Source organism: Macaca fascicularis, chromosome 2 (genome assembly GCF_037993035.2).
Source record: "Macaca fascicularis isolate 582-1 chromosome 2, T2T-MFA8v1.1".
Taxonomy (NCBI): Eukaryota; Metazoa; Chordata; class Mammalia; order Primates; family Cercopithecidae; genus Macaca; species Macaca fascicularis.
In genome coordinates, this window is record NC_088376.1 from 159877534 (window position 1) to 159893800 (window position 16267).

General features: G+C 47.3%; 1 protein-coding gene across 3 annotated transcripts in view; it reads left to right on the forward strand.

Annotated features, from left to right (window-relative positions):
• ADCY5 (adenylate cyclase 5) overlaps nt 1–16267 on the forward strand; it is a 164380-nt gene that overhangs the window by 73050 nt on the left and 75063 nt on the right. The window lies entirely within an intron of this gene.

The following is a 16267-nucleotide window of genomic DNA, read 5'->3' on the forward strand; positions in this document are numbered from 1 at the left end:
AATTAGGCTTTGGGACTATTTCAGTGAAAAGTATTCTTCCTGCCTGGTCTTGATGAGGGCTCGCCCTGGTTTCCCCGCTCCTGCCTGCCCAGACTTTTGTTCCCCATTCTCATCCTTCTTCTGGCCAGTTCATCATCTTCACTCACCCAGCCACTCTGTTCTGGGGCCACCTGAGACTAAGGTTGAGGTGTTCATTGTTATTTATTTTGGGCCTCTATGGGCACACACATAGTAGGAGGGTGGCCCATTGGCTGGCAGTGATTTCCACTCAGCAGACAGTGTCCTGAGGCCCCGAGTGGGGTGGAATAGGTGTTACCTCCTTCTAATAACACTTTTCTCAAAACTTTACAGTCTGGACTGGGAGACCACCCTGGGCCTCAGGCAGAAAGAACATACACTCCTTGGAAGAAATTTTGATTTCTCTTATAGATGCACGAAGGCCGAGAACCCCTTAGCTGTCCTAGTGATTCTTAGGCACTCACTGTGAGGAAGACAGTCAACAGTCCCAGAGCTGGGACCTTTGGAGCATGGTGTGAATCATGGCAGTGATGGTAATGAGAAGTTTTAACCCAAAAGCTGTTGAGAGCATGTGTGCAGTAGCCCCTTAGCTTAACTGTGGCCATCTCAGCTACACTCTTGGCATTTCCCTGCACTTCAATTCTGTGACCCCCAAACTGAGGGCTGCCTTAGTCACAGTCCTGCTGAAACAGGCAGGACTGCCCAGCAGACCTCCAGTCTCCCTTGTACCTGGGCAGTCTTTGCCCCAGTGAGCAAGCAGATGCAGGCCTTTCAGGGTTACTGCACACATACTCTCAACAGCTTTTGGGTTAAAACTCCTCATCACCATCACTGCCATGATTCCCACCATGCTCCAAAGGCCTGCGTGGAGTCCCAGCTCTGGGACTGTGGACTGCCTTCCTCACAGTGAATACCTAAGAATCACTAGGACAGACATACTGACATGGACAGGTGAACAGGCATTCACTACCCAGGGCTAATTGAGGCCCTCATGGTCACTCTGCCCAGCCTTTCAGCTATCCACTTGCTATGCAAATGCCCTGTCCAGCATCCCCACATGCCAGAGTGCCCAGCACACAGTTGGCCCTCAGGAAACACTGAAGGATGAAGTAAGCTCTTAGAATGACTGGCCTGCCGGAGACCTCTCGTGCCTCTGACCCCTCGAGCATTCTTGGGGCAGACTCTTAGCTGGAGACATTCTTTCCCAGGAAGCAAGATGGCGCCAGCTGACCTTGGATTGTAAATATCCCTCATTCTCCCGATTGCTCTGAGAACTGGGAATGGGCGGCCTGCCCTAGACTGGTGGCCGAGCCCAAAAACAGGGTGGACTGAGCTGTTGGTGTGATGCCTTGAGGACCACTGGGTTCCAGAGAGTCTTCAGGAAGGATGCCCTGCCAGCGCCCCCTTGGCTGAGATTACTGGCAACAGGACCTGGGAAAACAGCATCTGGTTTATCTCTGTTTGTCGTCCACTGAGGAAAAATGAGAGTATGCTTCCTTCTCCAAGGCAGAGCTGTTTATATCTGCAGGTTCTTGACACACTCATGCATACTTTCACACACACAGACTGGAAGATAAATGAGTCCTCCACGTCGAACTCCTCAGCAGTGAGCAGACACTAACCAGATCCCAGCCCTTTCTCCTCGGGACAGATGTGCTGCCCTTGAAAAGGGGCTGGGGGCAGGGGTGGAGGTGTCATCAAGAGATGGGGCCCGTGAAGGGGCTGAGAGATGGTGAGAGGCTTCATTCCTCTGGAGGGTAATTTATGAAGACCTGGGCTGCAGGTGAAGTCTAAGTTAGAAGGGAGAAGAAGAACTTCTCAAGGAGAGATATGAGAGCCCATTGATGGGCACTTCTCAACACTTCAATGTGAGCTCATCATCTGCCCCATAACTGGTGACCTTCTCGACTTTCCATCTCTATCAAGGTCTCCATAAACATTCAAGTTTCCCCAGGCTTGGATGTGTCAGTCCCAAATCTTGCCAATACTTCCCTTGTAAGAATCTACTGGATTCATCCCTCCCTTCCAGCCCCAGTGCCGTCTTCTGAGTGCAGCAGCGTTCCTAGTCTGCAGACCCAGCCTCCAGACAAATGCTGCTGCCCCCCTTTTGCCAAGGAAGACAAACAGTTCTTCCTTCTGGGGTGGAGCCAGTGTAGCACAGTGATTAAGACCATGGGTTTCAGAGTCAGCTGGCCCTGGTTCAGGTTCCAGTGCCACTACTTCCTGGCTGTGTGGCCTGGAGCAGGTTGCTTAACTTCACTGTGCCTCACTTCCTTTGTCTGTAAAATGGTAATTCTATTTACACCCAGCCCATAGTGTTGTTCCGAGGATTAGATGAGGTTATACCTGCACACTGTAAGTATCCAGTAGACAGTAGCTGTTATTAAATATCATGAAACAACCCCAATCAGCAGCTAGTAGTGGCTCCTTATTGCTTGTGGGACCAAGCCAAGCTTCCCCTCATGGCAGACAGGGGTTCACTATCTGGGTCATTTGACTGATGCAGCTTCATCATCTGTCACTCTCTGATCCTGCTATGGTGGCCTCTTCACTGCCCCACCTGTGCTGTGATTTTTTGAGGACTGTTGCTTTCATTCAGAAGTTTCCCCTCCATACCCCAACCCTATTCAGCTCCCAGCCCAAACCTCACCCCATCCCTGATGCCTGTCTTAACCTCTTTGGCTGACAGAGGCATTTGCAATCTGAACCTAGCCATGTCATTATTCAGCATCCACTTGTGTGGTTTCTCCTGTGTTTTCTACCTTCACCATGAGTGCTTATGTCCCGTGGTGCTGGCCATGTACTGTTGCCTCCCTTAATGTGGATATTTGGGAGTTGACCATATGATCACTAGAAGCTTCTCCATCAAATATGCAGAAGCCCTGTCCTGATTTTATAGGAACCGAAAGGTAAAGAGATGTTTCCCAAGGTTGCCAGATCACCCTGTGGTAGAAATGGGAGTGGACCTCCAGCCCAGAGCCTATGCTTCGCCAGTCCTGATCCTCTGCTACCTGCGGGGGGTGCTTCTGGCCTGTTGGCTAAATTCCACAGCTCAGCAAGTGTCGGTGATGAAAGCCGGGCCCAGCCTTGCGAGTGCTGGCAGAGGGCTTGTTTTGACAAGAGCAATTTAGCTTAAGTGACTTGTGCTAGCACTTGGGGTGCTCACAACAGGGACCTGACTCACTCCTTTGTCAAAGACCTTTGTCCTAACTCCCTTGCGCCCTTCAGGGCAAGGAGTCATTTCTGTGAGACCCTGTGGATGGGAGCGTGAGAATCTGTCCCTTCCGTGGCCTTCATCCTTCCAGTTCTATTTTGGCTCTTGGGGCAGCCCAGCTGAGACTCGGAGGCTCCAAGAAGAGTTCTCCATCCCTCTGGTATCAATCCAGTTTGCTGCATTAAGCAGGAAAGCCAAGGGCATGGATAGTGCCCAGCGACAGAGGACTTCTAAATGTGCTGGATGATTTATAGCAGACTTCCTCTCTTCATTATTTTTGGCTCATGCTGAAGTCAGATTAGTCTGTATTCCTCATGTACATACCAGCTGCCTGGAAATGGCTGTGACTGGGACACACCAGTCATTACTTGATTTGTGTGCCCCTGTTCCTACTCGAACACTTACTGAATACCTGCTGCATGCTAGGTGCTGCGGAGGTACTGGCAGCTCCATGAGACTTGGCCCCAGCCTGGCTGGCTTTGGAGGAATGGTTTGCTGTGGATAATTCCTAGAGTGAATGAGAACCTTAACCGGGCAGGAGAGAACGGTGGTTGAATGTTGCATTGCCCACCTCTCGCAGTATCCCTGCCTTTTCCTCTGCTTGTCAGGGTTCAGCTTGTCCGGGTTCAAAGGTGGCTTTGTAGGCTCTACTTTCTGCTGTAGCTGTGGCCCTCTTTAAACAACATTTTAAAAACAAGTTAACACATATTCAGACATGCTAACGCTGATTTTTTAACAGAGTGGTCATTTGCTTAGGATAGCAGAGTACAAAGGACACACCCAGGGTTTCTTCTCACAGCAGCTCCCTTGGTGCAGACTTTGACAGCTGACTTTCAGGAATGATCCTGTTGCCAGCCTCTTGCCCAGATGGGCTTACCTGCCCTCGTTGCTGGTGTGGGGCACAGGCACCCAGTGGTTTTGGGGGTGGGAGGCAGGCATGTGTGTTCCTCTTGAGGTACTCTTGCTCTGTCATCTTAGGCATGTGGCCAGGAATAGCATCTGGTGTCATGGGCTTAAATTCACTCCAGTCTGCCTTTCTGAGGACTTGGGGCTTTTTCCCTCCATCTCAAGCTCTGGGAAGGGGTGCTGCTTCCTCCAAATGGGGAGGAAAAGGGACACTCCCCTATCTCCTTGCCTGGGTGCCCTCAGGATGTGGGTGCCATGCGTGGGCTGATAGCCTGCTCAATCGGGCATTGTGATGTTTCCCTGGATCCTCCTGCATCCTGGGGAATGTCATTCTCTGCTTATGTGCTGGGGTAAGAGCAGTGTGGGCTGCTTCTGAGTCCTGAGGCCCTGGGGCACCTTTTGCTTTTCTGCCCTTCACTATGTAGATATGCAGGGGTAGGGGTGGGGGACAATCCGGCAGGAAACTGAGCTTCAGATCCCATGCTACCCACACCTGGCCTGGCTTTCGCTGCTGATGGGGAGAGCCCTGAGGCATTGCCCACAATGGGTGCAGAAGTGGCAGCCTCATCCCCAGCTCTTGCTCTGTTCTCCAGGCCTGGCTGAGAGAGATATTGGCTGCCATGTGCAATGCCGCGAGGCTCAGGACCAGAACCCGGCTTGGGTCCGGCCACGTGCCACTTCCCCTGGGAGCCAGTACTCTGGTAAAGCACCCAGACCTGTGCCTGGTGCTTCAAGACAGTTGACAAATTACCGATGTTCTTATCTTCTCCACTCTCCTCAGGGGACTGCGATCGATTGGTTGGAGCTCTCAGTTTCTTGCTTTTACTAAACCTAGATAGGCAGTGGAAGAATAATTGCTTTCCTGACATTTTATATTATCGCCTTATTTAGTCCATCACCTTAATCTTTACACAGTCCTTGAGAAGTAGATAGTATCATCCTATTTTGTAGGAGAAGATTCTGAGGTTTACTAAGGTTAAGTTACTCAGTCACCACCACACATAGGAAAAAGGATGTGAACTTGGATACCAGGTCCCAGCCAGATCCCACGTTTTCCCCACAGCATGCTTCATCTTCTTGAGATACTGCAGAGCTCACTCCTTCTTTCCTCTGGGCCGCTGTTTGTTACCGTGCAGAGTCCGGCCACTGTGCTTCCTTCCGTCTTGAGAATTAGCCCCTCTGTCTGCTTTGTCTCTGCTCTGGTTTCTGGGCTTGGTCCCAGGTCTTGTCAGGAGCACTGCTCAGATGCCTTCAACCATTCTTGGAGTGGCCTTGGTGTTTTCACACCTCCAGCCCCATCCTGCCTTCCCTGGACTTTGTGTGCCCTGTGTGCTGTGATTTCTCCCTTCTGCCCCGGTGCATGTGGTGGGAAGGGAGGAGGAGGACGTGAGGGAGGAAGGGAGAGGGCAAGGGGGAAGGAGGGATGGGATAGGGGCTTGCCATCTGGATACTCAGACCTAGAAACACCTGCTGTTTGCAGGTGTATAAGGCCAAGGCTAAGCTGCTGTAACAAAAGAGACACCAAAATACAGTGGCTTTAAGAAGATGGGAATTTATTTCTCTTGTGTCATAGTCTCAAAGTGATGGGATCCAGGTTGGTAGGATGATTCAGTTCCATGGGGTTGCTCCACCACTCCTAAGGACATTATCCTCATTCATATGGTCAAAGCTGGGTTTGGAGCCTATCTGTGTTCTAGCCCAGAAGAAAGTGTTTGATAACAGAATGGGAGGTGACATGGGAGCTGCATGTAGCACTTCCATTCATACCCCACTAGCATAGTCACATGACCACACCTTGCTGCAAGAAGGGCTGAGAAATGCTGTCTGTGGCTGGGCAGCCATGTGCCCAGTGACTGTGTATTGCCTGGGAAGAATGGGGCAAGGAATTTAGTTGGACAACTTACAGTCTCTGTCACAGCCTTTTAAAAATTATTATTTTTAAATAAAAAGGTTAATCTTAATTATTCTAAAGCGGGCAATGGTGTGATAATCTATAGTCCATCACTTGGAGCTCAAGCTGAGAATATGTTTCCAGGGGCTAGGGAGTGTGCAGGGCAGGTGAGTCTGCAAATGAACATTTGCCACTCCTCCCACTGGCCGTTTTTATAGTCTTCCATCATAATGGTTGAGTTTCATGGCTCACCCTTTGGCATTAGGTCATGTCTCCATTGGCCCTGGTAGAGAAGACTTAACACTGTTACTCCTCATGCCCCAAGAATTAAGGCAATCAGTGCTTCCTGTGGCTGTGGTGCCAATTCTGGTCACCCTTCCTACCCCCTTGTTAGCAGCACAGCCAGGAGAGAATGGAGACCAGGGCAGAATCTCCTGGTTTCTCTCTGGGAGGCTGAATGACATCGCAGATAAGACTCCCCAGAGTCCTCAGGATGTCAGTGCTCTTGGGAAGCAGCTGAGAACCATTTGGTCACATTCTCCCATTGTACATAGAAAGAAACCTTATAGGACCCAGAGAGCAGAGGAGTTTGCTGATCTGGCCCAGCCTGTGAGGAGAAGGGCTGCACTGCAGCAATCCAGGCCTCTTGCTGTTCACCAAGCCTTTCCATGAGATTCATTTGCACATTAGCTCGTTTCTCCAGTAGACTCAATCTCTTCTGGGGATTTCCTAGTGATATGCTCAAGGTCAGCCAGCAAATAAGGGACTCTCCAACACTTCAGGCTGGGTCTCCCAGTTCCCAGACACTCACAGGGACACACAGACTTGTCTCATGTCTCATCTCCCTGATAGAAACCATCTCCAAATGCTTAGTGGCCATGGCAGTTAGTACCACACTCATCTTTCATTTAATTCTGATGTGGGCCTGGGCATTCCTGCAGGTAAGGATTGTCTTAGTTCATTTTCTATTGCTGTAACTGAACACCACAGGCTGGGTAACTTATAAAGAATAGAGGTTTATTTAGCTCATGGTTCTACAGACTGGGAAGTTCAAGAGCATGGTGACAGCACCTGGTAAGGGCCTTCTTGCTCATCATGATGTGGTGGGAGGCATCACATGGCGAAAAAGAGCACGTGTGTGCGTGTTAGCTCAGGTCTCTCCTCCTCTTCTTATAAAGCCACCAGTTTCATCATGGGGCCCCACCCTGATGACTTTAATCCTTATTACTTTCCAGAGACCCCACTTCCAATCTGCCTGTGAATTTGAGGATTAAGTTCCCAACAAATTAAATTTTGGGGTACATGCAAAACCATTGCAGAGACCCTGGAGCCCATCTCCTACCTTGTGTTTGATGCTCACCATCAGAGGCAACTGGGGGTCTGGGACTGTCTTCTCTTGTGAGTTGGAATGTTCAAGGCCTTAAAGGTACCCTGCAGCCTTCAGTTTTCTTTTCATCCATGTATTCATTTAACAAGTATTTATTGTGGCCTGATATGTGTCAGCCTCTGTCCTGGATAATAGGGTCACAGCAGTGAGCAGAGGAGACCTGGCTCCTATTTACTATTTTTTTTTTGAGACAGTCTTGCTCTGTCACCCATGCTGGAGTGCAGTGGCACCATCTGAATTCACTGCAACCTCTGCCTCCTGGGTTCAAGCCATCCTCCCACCTCAGACTCTCAAGTAGCTGGAACTACAGGCATGTGCCATCATGTCTAGCTAATTTTTTTTTTTTTTTTGAGACAGAGTCTCACCCTGTCACCCAACCTGGAGTGCAGTGGTGCGATCTTGGCTCACTGCAACCTCCGCCTCCTGGCTTCAAGTGATTCTCCTGTCTCAGCCTCCCAAGTAGCTGGGATTACAGGTGCGTACCGCCATGCCCAGCTAATTTTTTGTATTTTGAGTAGAGACAAGGTTTTGCCATGTTGGCCAGACTGGTCTCGAACTCCTGACCTCGAGTGACCCACCCACCTCCGCCTCCCAAAGTGCTGGGATTACAGGCGTGAGTCACCATGCCTGGCCTCCCATCTACTTCTCAGCCCTCCAGATCTCTAATGGCATTGTTAGTCCCAGCCTGTGTTGGTTTATACCCGTACAGTGTTAGCATTGGTGTCTTATAGCAGGTGTCATTAGCTCCATTATAGAGACGAGTGCATTCAGATTCCTGTAGGTTGCATGACTGGCTCCAAGTCATAAGACTGGCCCCTGGGGCTCCTGACTCCCAGCATAGCACTCCTCTCACTGTATCTTCCTGCCTCTCTCCCCTAGGCAGTCTTTGGGGCCCCTAGATCACTGCTGAGGTGCCCATGGTCCCTCCATCCCCACAGGGCAGCCTGTGCAGTGCTGAGTAGGGCCCAGGCCTGCCCCACAGAAGACACGGCCTCATCTAGGTTCCGCACTCAATTGGAGGTTAGGTAAGCACTTGGCGGCAGTTTCATTTTCTCTTTAGTGTTTTTTTCCTTCTGGATTCTGCTGACCTAAAATGAGCCCCAGAGGTGAGGAATGGAAAGAAGGAGGAGATGTGGGCGTGAGCAGATCAGGCTAGGGGATGGGGGAAGGCACCAGGGAAGCCGCACTTCACCTGTGTAGGGTGGGAACCAGAACTCTGAGTTCAGGTGGGCTCCTTCTTCCCGCCCCTGAATCTGACTCCAGCCTTTTGTCAGCCCCCTCCCTCCACCTACACGGCTGGCACCACCCTCAGCTGTCACCACTATTCATGGGAAACAATGAAAGTTTGTCTGATTTTCCGGGAGAGGAGGAGGAAGCTGAGGGTGGGAGAGCTTGGGGGAGTGGGGATAATTATTCTCCAAGATGAGATTTTTGGAAGAGAGCAACTTGATTGCACTTGGAGGATAAATAAACTTCTAGCCCACAAAACTTCTTGCCAGGCCACAAAGCAAACATCTCCTTATCCTAGAGGTCAGAGAACTGCAGGAGAAGCAGTTTGTGGGTGGGCGAAGCATCATGAGCTTCCTTGGAAAACCTTTGCAAGGTACTGCTGGCACGCCAGCCTCTCCTTGTCCTCCCGCCCCAACTCATGTCCTTGGTTTTTATGGGAACATGTCTGCCTTTCTCCGCTCTTTTGTACATGTGATTCCCACGCCTGGTCCAGGGATGAGGTGGGGGCCGGTGCCTGGCATAGATTCTGAAGGACTCCGGCTTCCTCTGGGATTCCCCGTGGATCTAGCACGGTTGGATGGGGGACTTTTGTGTGACTTCCAGGTATGACAGGCCTTCTTAAAGCTATAGCTTATATACTGCAATGCTGAGCATTCCGTTGCATTGCAGGAGAACGGAAGGCAGAAGATTTGAAATCAGGGATTTCTCTAAAAGTCTTTATAAGTAGCATCTCCATTTAGAGGGAAATGCAAATTGTCCCTGCTTGAGCAGCTGGAGGCCCAGGCTGTGGCCACTCCACGGACTGTCCCAGATGGTGAAGACCTTGGGCATCACCCACAGCCTCTCAGTTTCATGGATGAGGAAGCCGAAGTTCCCAGAGGAAGGAAGCTGGACTTCCCAGAGGAAAGGTGACATGCCCAGAGCCACATGTTTTTTGTTTGCAGATCCAGGCTGAGAACTCATACCTAAGTTCCCAGGCCTTTCTCCACACTGTGCTGCCTCTAGATGTTCATTCATTGCTCTTGAGGATGCCCTCCTCCCCATGGTTTTAAATTCACGTATTCTCCCAAAGCCCCAAGTTTTGTGATGTGCAAGAGAGGTGAATTTTGAGTCTGATACCCTTCTCTAGACTGCCCTAGATACCTCAGTCATCACGCCTGAGCCCCTGTCATACACCTCCATGTCCCTTGGGTCTCACCTCCAGCCCCCCTTCCCTTTTCTATTGCCACATCTCATGTTCCTGAAAGCCACAGAGAATGACTGTCCTGGTGTACCATCTGAAATCGGCCCTGAGCTTGGCAGATGAATCTGAGCCTTTGGGAAATTACCCCCTCAGAGGCAGTAGGGAGGCAGATCACTCTGTGGGCCTAAGGTGGGCCACCAATTGCCCAGCAGTTTGATATTCCACAAGTAACCTGGGATCTGTCCCTCATCCACTGTGCTCCAGGTCCCTCCTGTCCTGCCTCCCCTGTGTACAACATGAGTGCTGTCCAACAGAAATATATTGAGAGCCACATATGTCCTTCCAGCTATTCCAGTGGGCCAAAACGAAAAAACAAAGAAAACAAACGAACCCACCGGTGAAAGTAATTTAAATAATACATTTTATTTACCTAATATATCCAGAATATCATTTTATCATGTAATGAATAAAAAACAATTTCAGACTCCAGTGTATTTTATATTTACAACACCCCTCACTTCAGACCAACCACACTGCAAATGTTTCTAGCTATGTGTGGCTAGTAGCTCCTGTGGTGGACAGCTCAGTTCTGCGGGGAAGTACAGTGCTGCCCTCATTTGCCTCTTTGGCCCCTCCCCTCCCTCTGCCTCTGGATAAATCAAGTTTCCTAACCTCCATGCCGTATTCATTCAAGCTGTGACCCACTTGTTCTCCCTTCACTGCCAAACATCCAGAGTCACCTTCATTCACCGTCCCCTCATGACCTAATGACTTAACCCCTTATAGCTCAACTCCTTCCTCCTCTACCCAGTCTGCTCATCCATTTCTTTTCAACCTTTTCCACAACACCTGATTCTGTTGACTTTCCTACTCTTGCATTTAGCTTTTGTGACACTTTCTTATTCATAACCCATTCACCCCAAAGCCAGCTCCTCCTGGACTTCCCTAAGTAGATTATGAACCGAAGCTCTCTTCTTCCCGTAGGTGCATCCCCCAGGCTCAAATACTCCTTGCAGATGCCTTGCTTCGGGGCCACTCTGCTTTCCCTTCTCAGAGTTCCAGCCTCTCCCAGGCCCCTGGTCCTTCTCTGTGCTATTTCCACAGCCCTCTTTTAGACTCTTTACTTCTAGCATCTTCCTTTTCACTGCCTCCTTTCCAGCTGTCAGTTTAATCTACCCAAAGTTCTGCTGTGATCACATTTCCCTTTTGAAAGCTGGCAGCATTAGAAGTTGTAATAACAGGGGAACATGCTTATGTTACAATATTGAGTGAAGGCCGGGCGCGGTGGCTTATGCCTGTAATCCCAGCATTTTGGGAGGCCAAGGTGGGTGGATCACCTGAGGTCAGAAGTTCGAGGCCAACATGGTGAAACCCTGTCTCTACTAAATATACAAACCTCATCTTTACTAAAACTACAAAAATTAGCTGGGCATGGTGGTGGGCGCCTGTAATCCCAGCTACTCCGGAGGCTGACAGAATTACTTGAACCCGGGAGGCAGAGTTTGCAGTGAGCCAAGATCGCGCCACTGCACTCCACCCTGGGCAACAGAGCAAGACTCCGTCTCAAAAAAAAAAAAGAAAAAAGTGAAAACACAGGATACCAAATTATATAAACAGTAAGATCACAGTTTTATGAAAGCAAAAACAAAAAGCCATAAATAGATTTTTTAAAAAAGGAAGTAAAAGGAATAAATGAAAACGTTAATACTGGTTGTCTTTGGGTGTTAATTGATTTTTTTTCCTTTACCATGATTTTGAAGTGTTCCATAATGAATGTACATTTTATAATTTGGGGAATTAATATACTTTTTATTTTTGTAAATGCAGCCATCAAGAGTTTTTAATGCCTCCTAGATCATGTGCTGGTTCCTTACTCTGACATAGAAAAAATTCTTTCATGATCTGGCCATAAACCCCCTTGTCTCATCTCTGACCACCTCTCCTTGCTTCTGGTCAGCAGTGACTACCTGGTGTTCCCAGTGTAGCCCTGGACTCTTCTTCCTCTGCCCCATCCATATTGATGCTGTTTGTGTCACCTGTATGCCCCTCCACTGGGATGCCGCTGGCCAGGTCCTTCCCATCTGCAGATGCTTCTCCAGGAAGGGTCCTAGTCCCCACTGCCCAGACATGATTTCTTTTTCTATTTTGAATCTCTTTTCCCATTTGACTTATTCTCTCTGGTTTTACAGGCATTTTCATTCTCATTTTATCTCTTCTGTCAGAAGGAAAGATTCTTCAGCCTGCCGTACTCACAGCACAAGCATGTACTTTTTTCTTTCTTTATATAAGTTTATCAGTATTTCTTTTTAGAGTAATATATACAATAGAAACGTTGGAGAGTATTCATTGGTATAAAGAAAAAAAAGTAAAAAAGCACTTATCATCCCACCACCTAGAGATATTCCATCACTGTTAACATTTTGAAATGTATACATGTGAAAAACTGGGCTCATGAGGTATATGCAATTTCATATTCTTTTTTCCCCCACTTCACATTGTATTTTGGAAAATTTCCCACAATGTTGAATGTTATTTAAATAAGACATTTTAAAGGCTTTGAGATGTTCTAGGGTATTGAGCACCATAGTTTTATTTTATTTTATCTTAAGGCAGAGTCTTGCTCTGTCACCCAGGCTGGAGTTCAGTGGCGTAATCATGGCTCACGGCAGCCTTGACTTCCTAGGCTCAAGTGGTCTTCCCACCTCAGCCTCCCGAGTAGCTGGGACTACAGGTGCATGCCACCATGCCCGGCTAATTTTTTATTTCTTTGTAGAGATGGGGTCTCACCATGTTGCCCAAGCTGGTCTCAAATTCCTGGCCTCAAGTGATCCTCCTTCCTTGGCCTCCCAAAGTGATGGGATTACAGGCGTGAGCCACCGTGCCTGGTGAGAGCACCATAATTTATTTAACTGTTCTCCAGTTTTTCAACATTTAGCTGTTTCTAATTGTTAACTTTTATAATCATCCTTGGACATAAAGCCCTGTTCAAGCTACTGAGGTTTCTGTGGTATAGATTCCTGGGAGGGAACTAATTTATTGGGTTAAAGGGTATGAATATTTGGAAAGCTCTTCATACATATTGCCAAACTGGTTTCCAGAAAGGTTATGCTGATCTGCATTCCCACTGATAATGTAGGAGGGCGCCTATTCCATTGCATTCTTGCCAACATTGTTACTACGAAAAGAAAGCTTTGATATTTTAATAGGCAAAATACTGCTTTTATTGTTATTTCTTTGCTTACTAGTGAGGGTTCACATCTTTTGATATCATACATTTGTAAATCATTTGTATTTTTACTTTGAATAGCTTATTCATCCACATTACCCATTTTGTTGTTGTTGTTGCTCAATTCTTTTTTTTTTTTTTTTCCAAGAAGGAATCTTGCTCTGTTGCCCAGGCTAGAGTGCAGTGGCGCGATCTTGGCTCAGTGCAACATCCGCCTCCTGGGTTCAAGTGATTCTCCTGCCTCAGCCTCCCGAGTAGCTGGGATTACAGGTGCGCACCACCACGCCCAGCTAATTTTTTGTATTTTTAGTAGAGACAGAGTTTCACCATATTGGCCAGGCTGGTCTTGAACTCCTGACCTCATGATCCACCCACCTCAGCCTCCCAAAGTGCTGGGATTATAGGCATGAGCCACTGTGCCCAGCCTTTTTTTGTTGTTAAATTCTACCCATTTATTGTTAATTGGCAAAATACTTTGTATATTAAGGGTGTTTCCTCTGGCATATTCTCTGGGGACTGAATGTTTATGAAATTAACTTGAGAATAGAGGATAGAGATTGTGGAGCCTGCAGAGTCTATGTCCTCCCAACCACTTCCATACCTTGTCTGACTTCCCCACCAGATCTGGAGTCCTAGAGGGCAAGGTGGCCGGCGGCATGGTTTCCCAGTGCTAGGCACTCAGTCAGTGTTTGTCTTGTTCATGTAAGCACTATTACATGAAAGCTGTTATTTCTCTCTGGTTGCGCAAAGCATGGGGTCTTCCTAGGAATAAGTAACTAAAAATAACAAAAAATAAAATGTACAATGTGGCCACTTCTCTCTAAAGGCACAGCTGTGCAAGTTATAGAAGACATTATCTCCCTTGCAATTGTTGCTATTTACTTTACAAATTTAAGGGCATTAAAACCGCAATGAGATACCATCCTCACTCCTGCTAGGATGACTATCATGAAAAAGATAACAAAATAAGTGTTGGCAGGGCATGTGGAGACATTGGAACCCCCATGCAATGTTGGTGGGGATGTAAGGTGGTGCAGGTGATTGGAAAGCAGTTGGGTAGTTCCTCAGATAACACAGAGTTGCCGTGTGACCCAGCAATTCTGCTCCTAGGTATATCCCCAAGAAAACAGAATATATCCATATAAAAACATATACATGAATGTTCATCACAGCAACATTATTCATAATAGCCAAAAGTTGGACACAACTCAAATGTCTATACCTGATGGCGGATAAAACAATATATGGTAGATCTGTGCTGTGGAATATTATTTAGCTGTAAAAGGAACGAAATGCTGATACAGGTAGAGCATCCTGAATCTGAAAATTTGAAATCCGAAATGCGCTAAAATCTGAAACATTTTGAGCTCTGACATGACGCCACAGTGGAAAATTCCACACATAAGTACTTAACACAAACTTTGTTTCATGCACAAAATTATTTTAAAATACTGTATAAAATTTCCTTCAGGCTACATGTAGAAGGTGTTTATGAAACATAAATGAATTTCATGTTTAGATTTGTGTCCCATCTCCAAGATATCTCATTATGTATATGCAAGTATTCCAGAATCTGAAAAATATCCAAACTATGAAACACTTCTGGTCCCTAGCATTTTGGATAAAGGATTCTAAGTCTGTGTGTGCTACCACGTGGACGAACCTTGAAAATATGCCAGGCGAGAAAAGCCAGACACAGGAGGCCACCTATTGTTCACTTCCATTTATATGAAGTGTCCAGAATAGGCAAATCCATAGGGGTGGAAAGTAGGTTCGTGGTTGTCAGGAGCTGGGGGAGGGTGGGGTGGGGAATAGGCAGTGACTAATGGGCATGGGGTTTCTTTTGGAGATGTTGAAAATGTCCTAAGGTTGGTAGTGATGGTGGCACAGCCTTGTGAATACACTAAACACTACTGAATTTTGCACTTTAAAAGAGTGCATTTTATGGTATGTGAATTGTATCTCCATAAAAAATAATTAAGGGAAGCTACGCTAGAGTAAGACTTGGCTTTGTGAGACAGGTGGGCCTTTCTTACCCATAGCTGTGAGTTCCCTAGAGAGAGTGACCCCAGAGGACATTCATCGAATCTGGCAGTGGCTGGGAGTAGGTCCCTAATCAGCAGTACTTTATGTGACCAGGATCTATGAAGAAGGCCTGGGGCGCCTGGGACAAGGGTGAGAGAAAGTTGAGTGTCTCTTTATTAAATAGAATAAAACAAAACTAGATCTAAATTAAATTGGGATAAATAACAGCTTAGTACAGTAGAGTAGGATGAACTGTGAGCTCAGAAAGAGATGGCTGTGATCCCAGTTCTGCAGCTGCCTTGCTGTGTAACTCCAGGCAGGACCCCTGCCTCGAGCCTCAGTTTCCTCATTGGCAGAGGGGGATGATGCTGCCTAACTTGCTTATCTTATAGGGATTTGATGAGTGTGAAATGAACTACATGTGAGAAAGTGTTTTGCAGACTGTATATTGCTGTACCCAATTACTCCTAGATACTTGTCTTTCTTCACATTTTAGTCTATTTTGTTTTTCCTTAAAAGGTATTAAGCAGATGCTAATTGTTGATTTTTCAATATTACATGCTCTAATTTTAGTAACATTAAAGTTGTATTAAACATTGCACTTTAAAATCGTATTTCAGATTGTTTTTTTCAGACACAGTTAGTAGCTGGGGTGGGCATGAGACAGGGAATGTGGTCTATGATGAGACTTAGAGAGCGTTGATGCTGGCACAGGAGTTTGGGCTTTATCTTACTGGTAATGGAGAGGCCTGGCGGGTTTTAGGGTAGGAAAATGTCGTAATGTTAAGGGTATCATTTGAGGATCTCTGGCATAGAAAATGGTGTTCACAGAGGTGGAGGCCCCTCAGGAAGCATCCTCAGTTCTTGAGTCGAGGGGGAGTTCCAGAGCAAGGGAGAATGACAATCCCAGAGCAGCTAGATCCTAGCTGGAAAGGAGAGGAGAAGGGGGATATTGTCTGGGCAGGACCCTAGTGAGCAGAGAGATGGGCTTGATGATGTTTGTCCAGAGCCAGTGGTATAGAACTGGCCACCTCCTTGAAAGAGGACCTCGTCACAAAAGCCCCCAAGCAGATATAATGCAGGTTTGATTACCAAAACACATACAGCAATCTTGATTCTTTGTGAAAGGAAAAATTTTAGAGGTGTCACTCATTGTGATTAGAAAAACAGTTAAAAGTATGTAATAG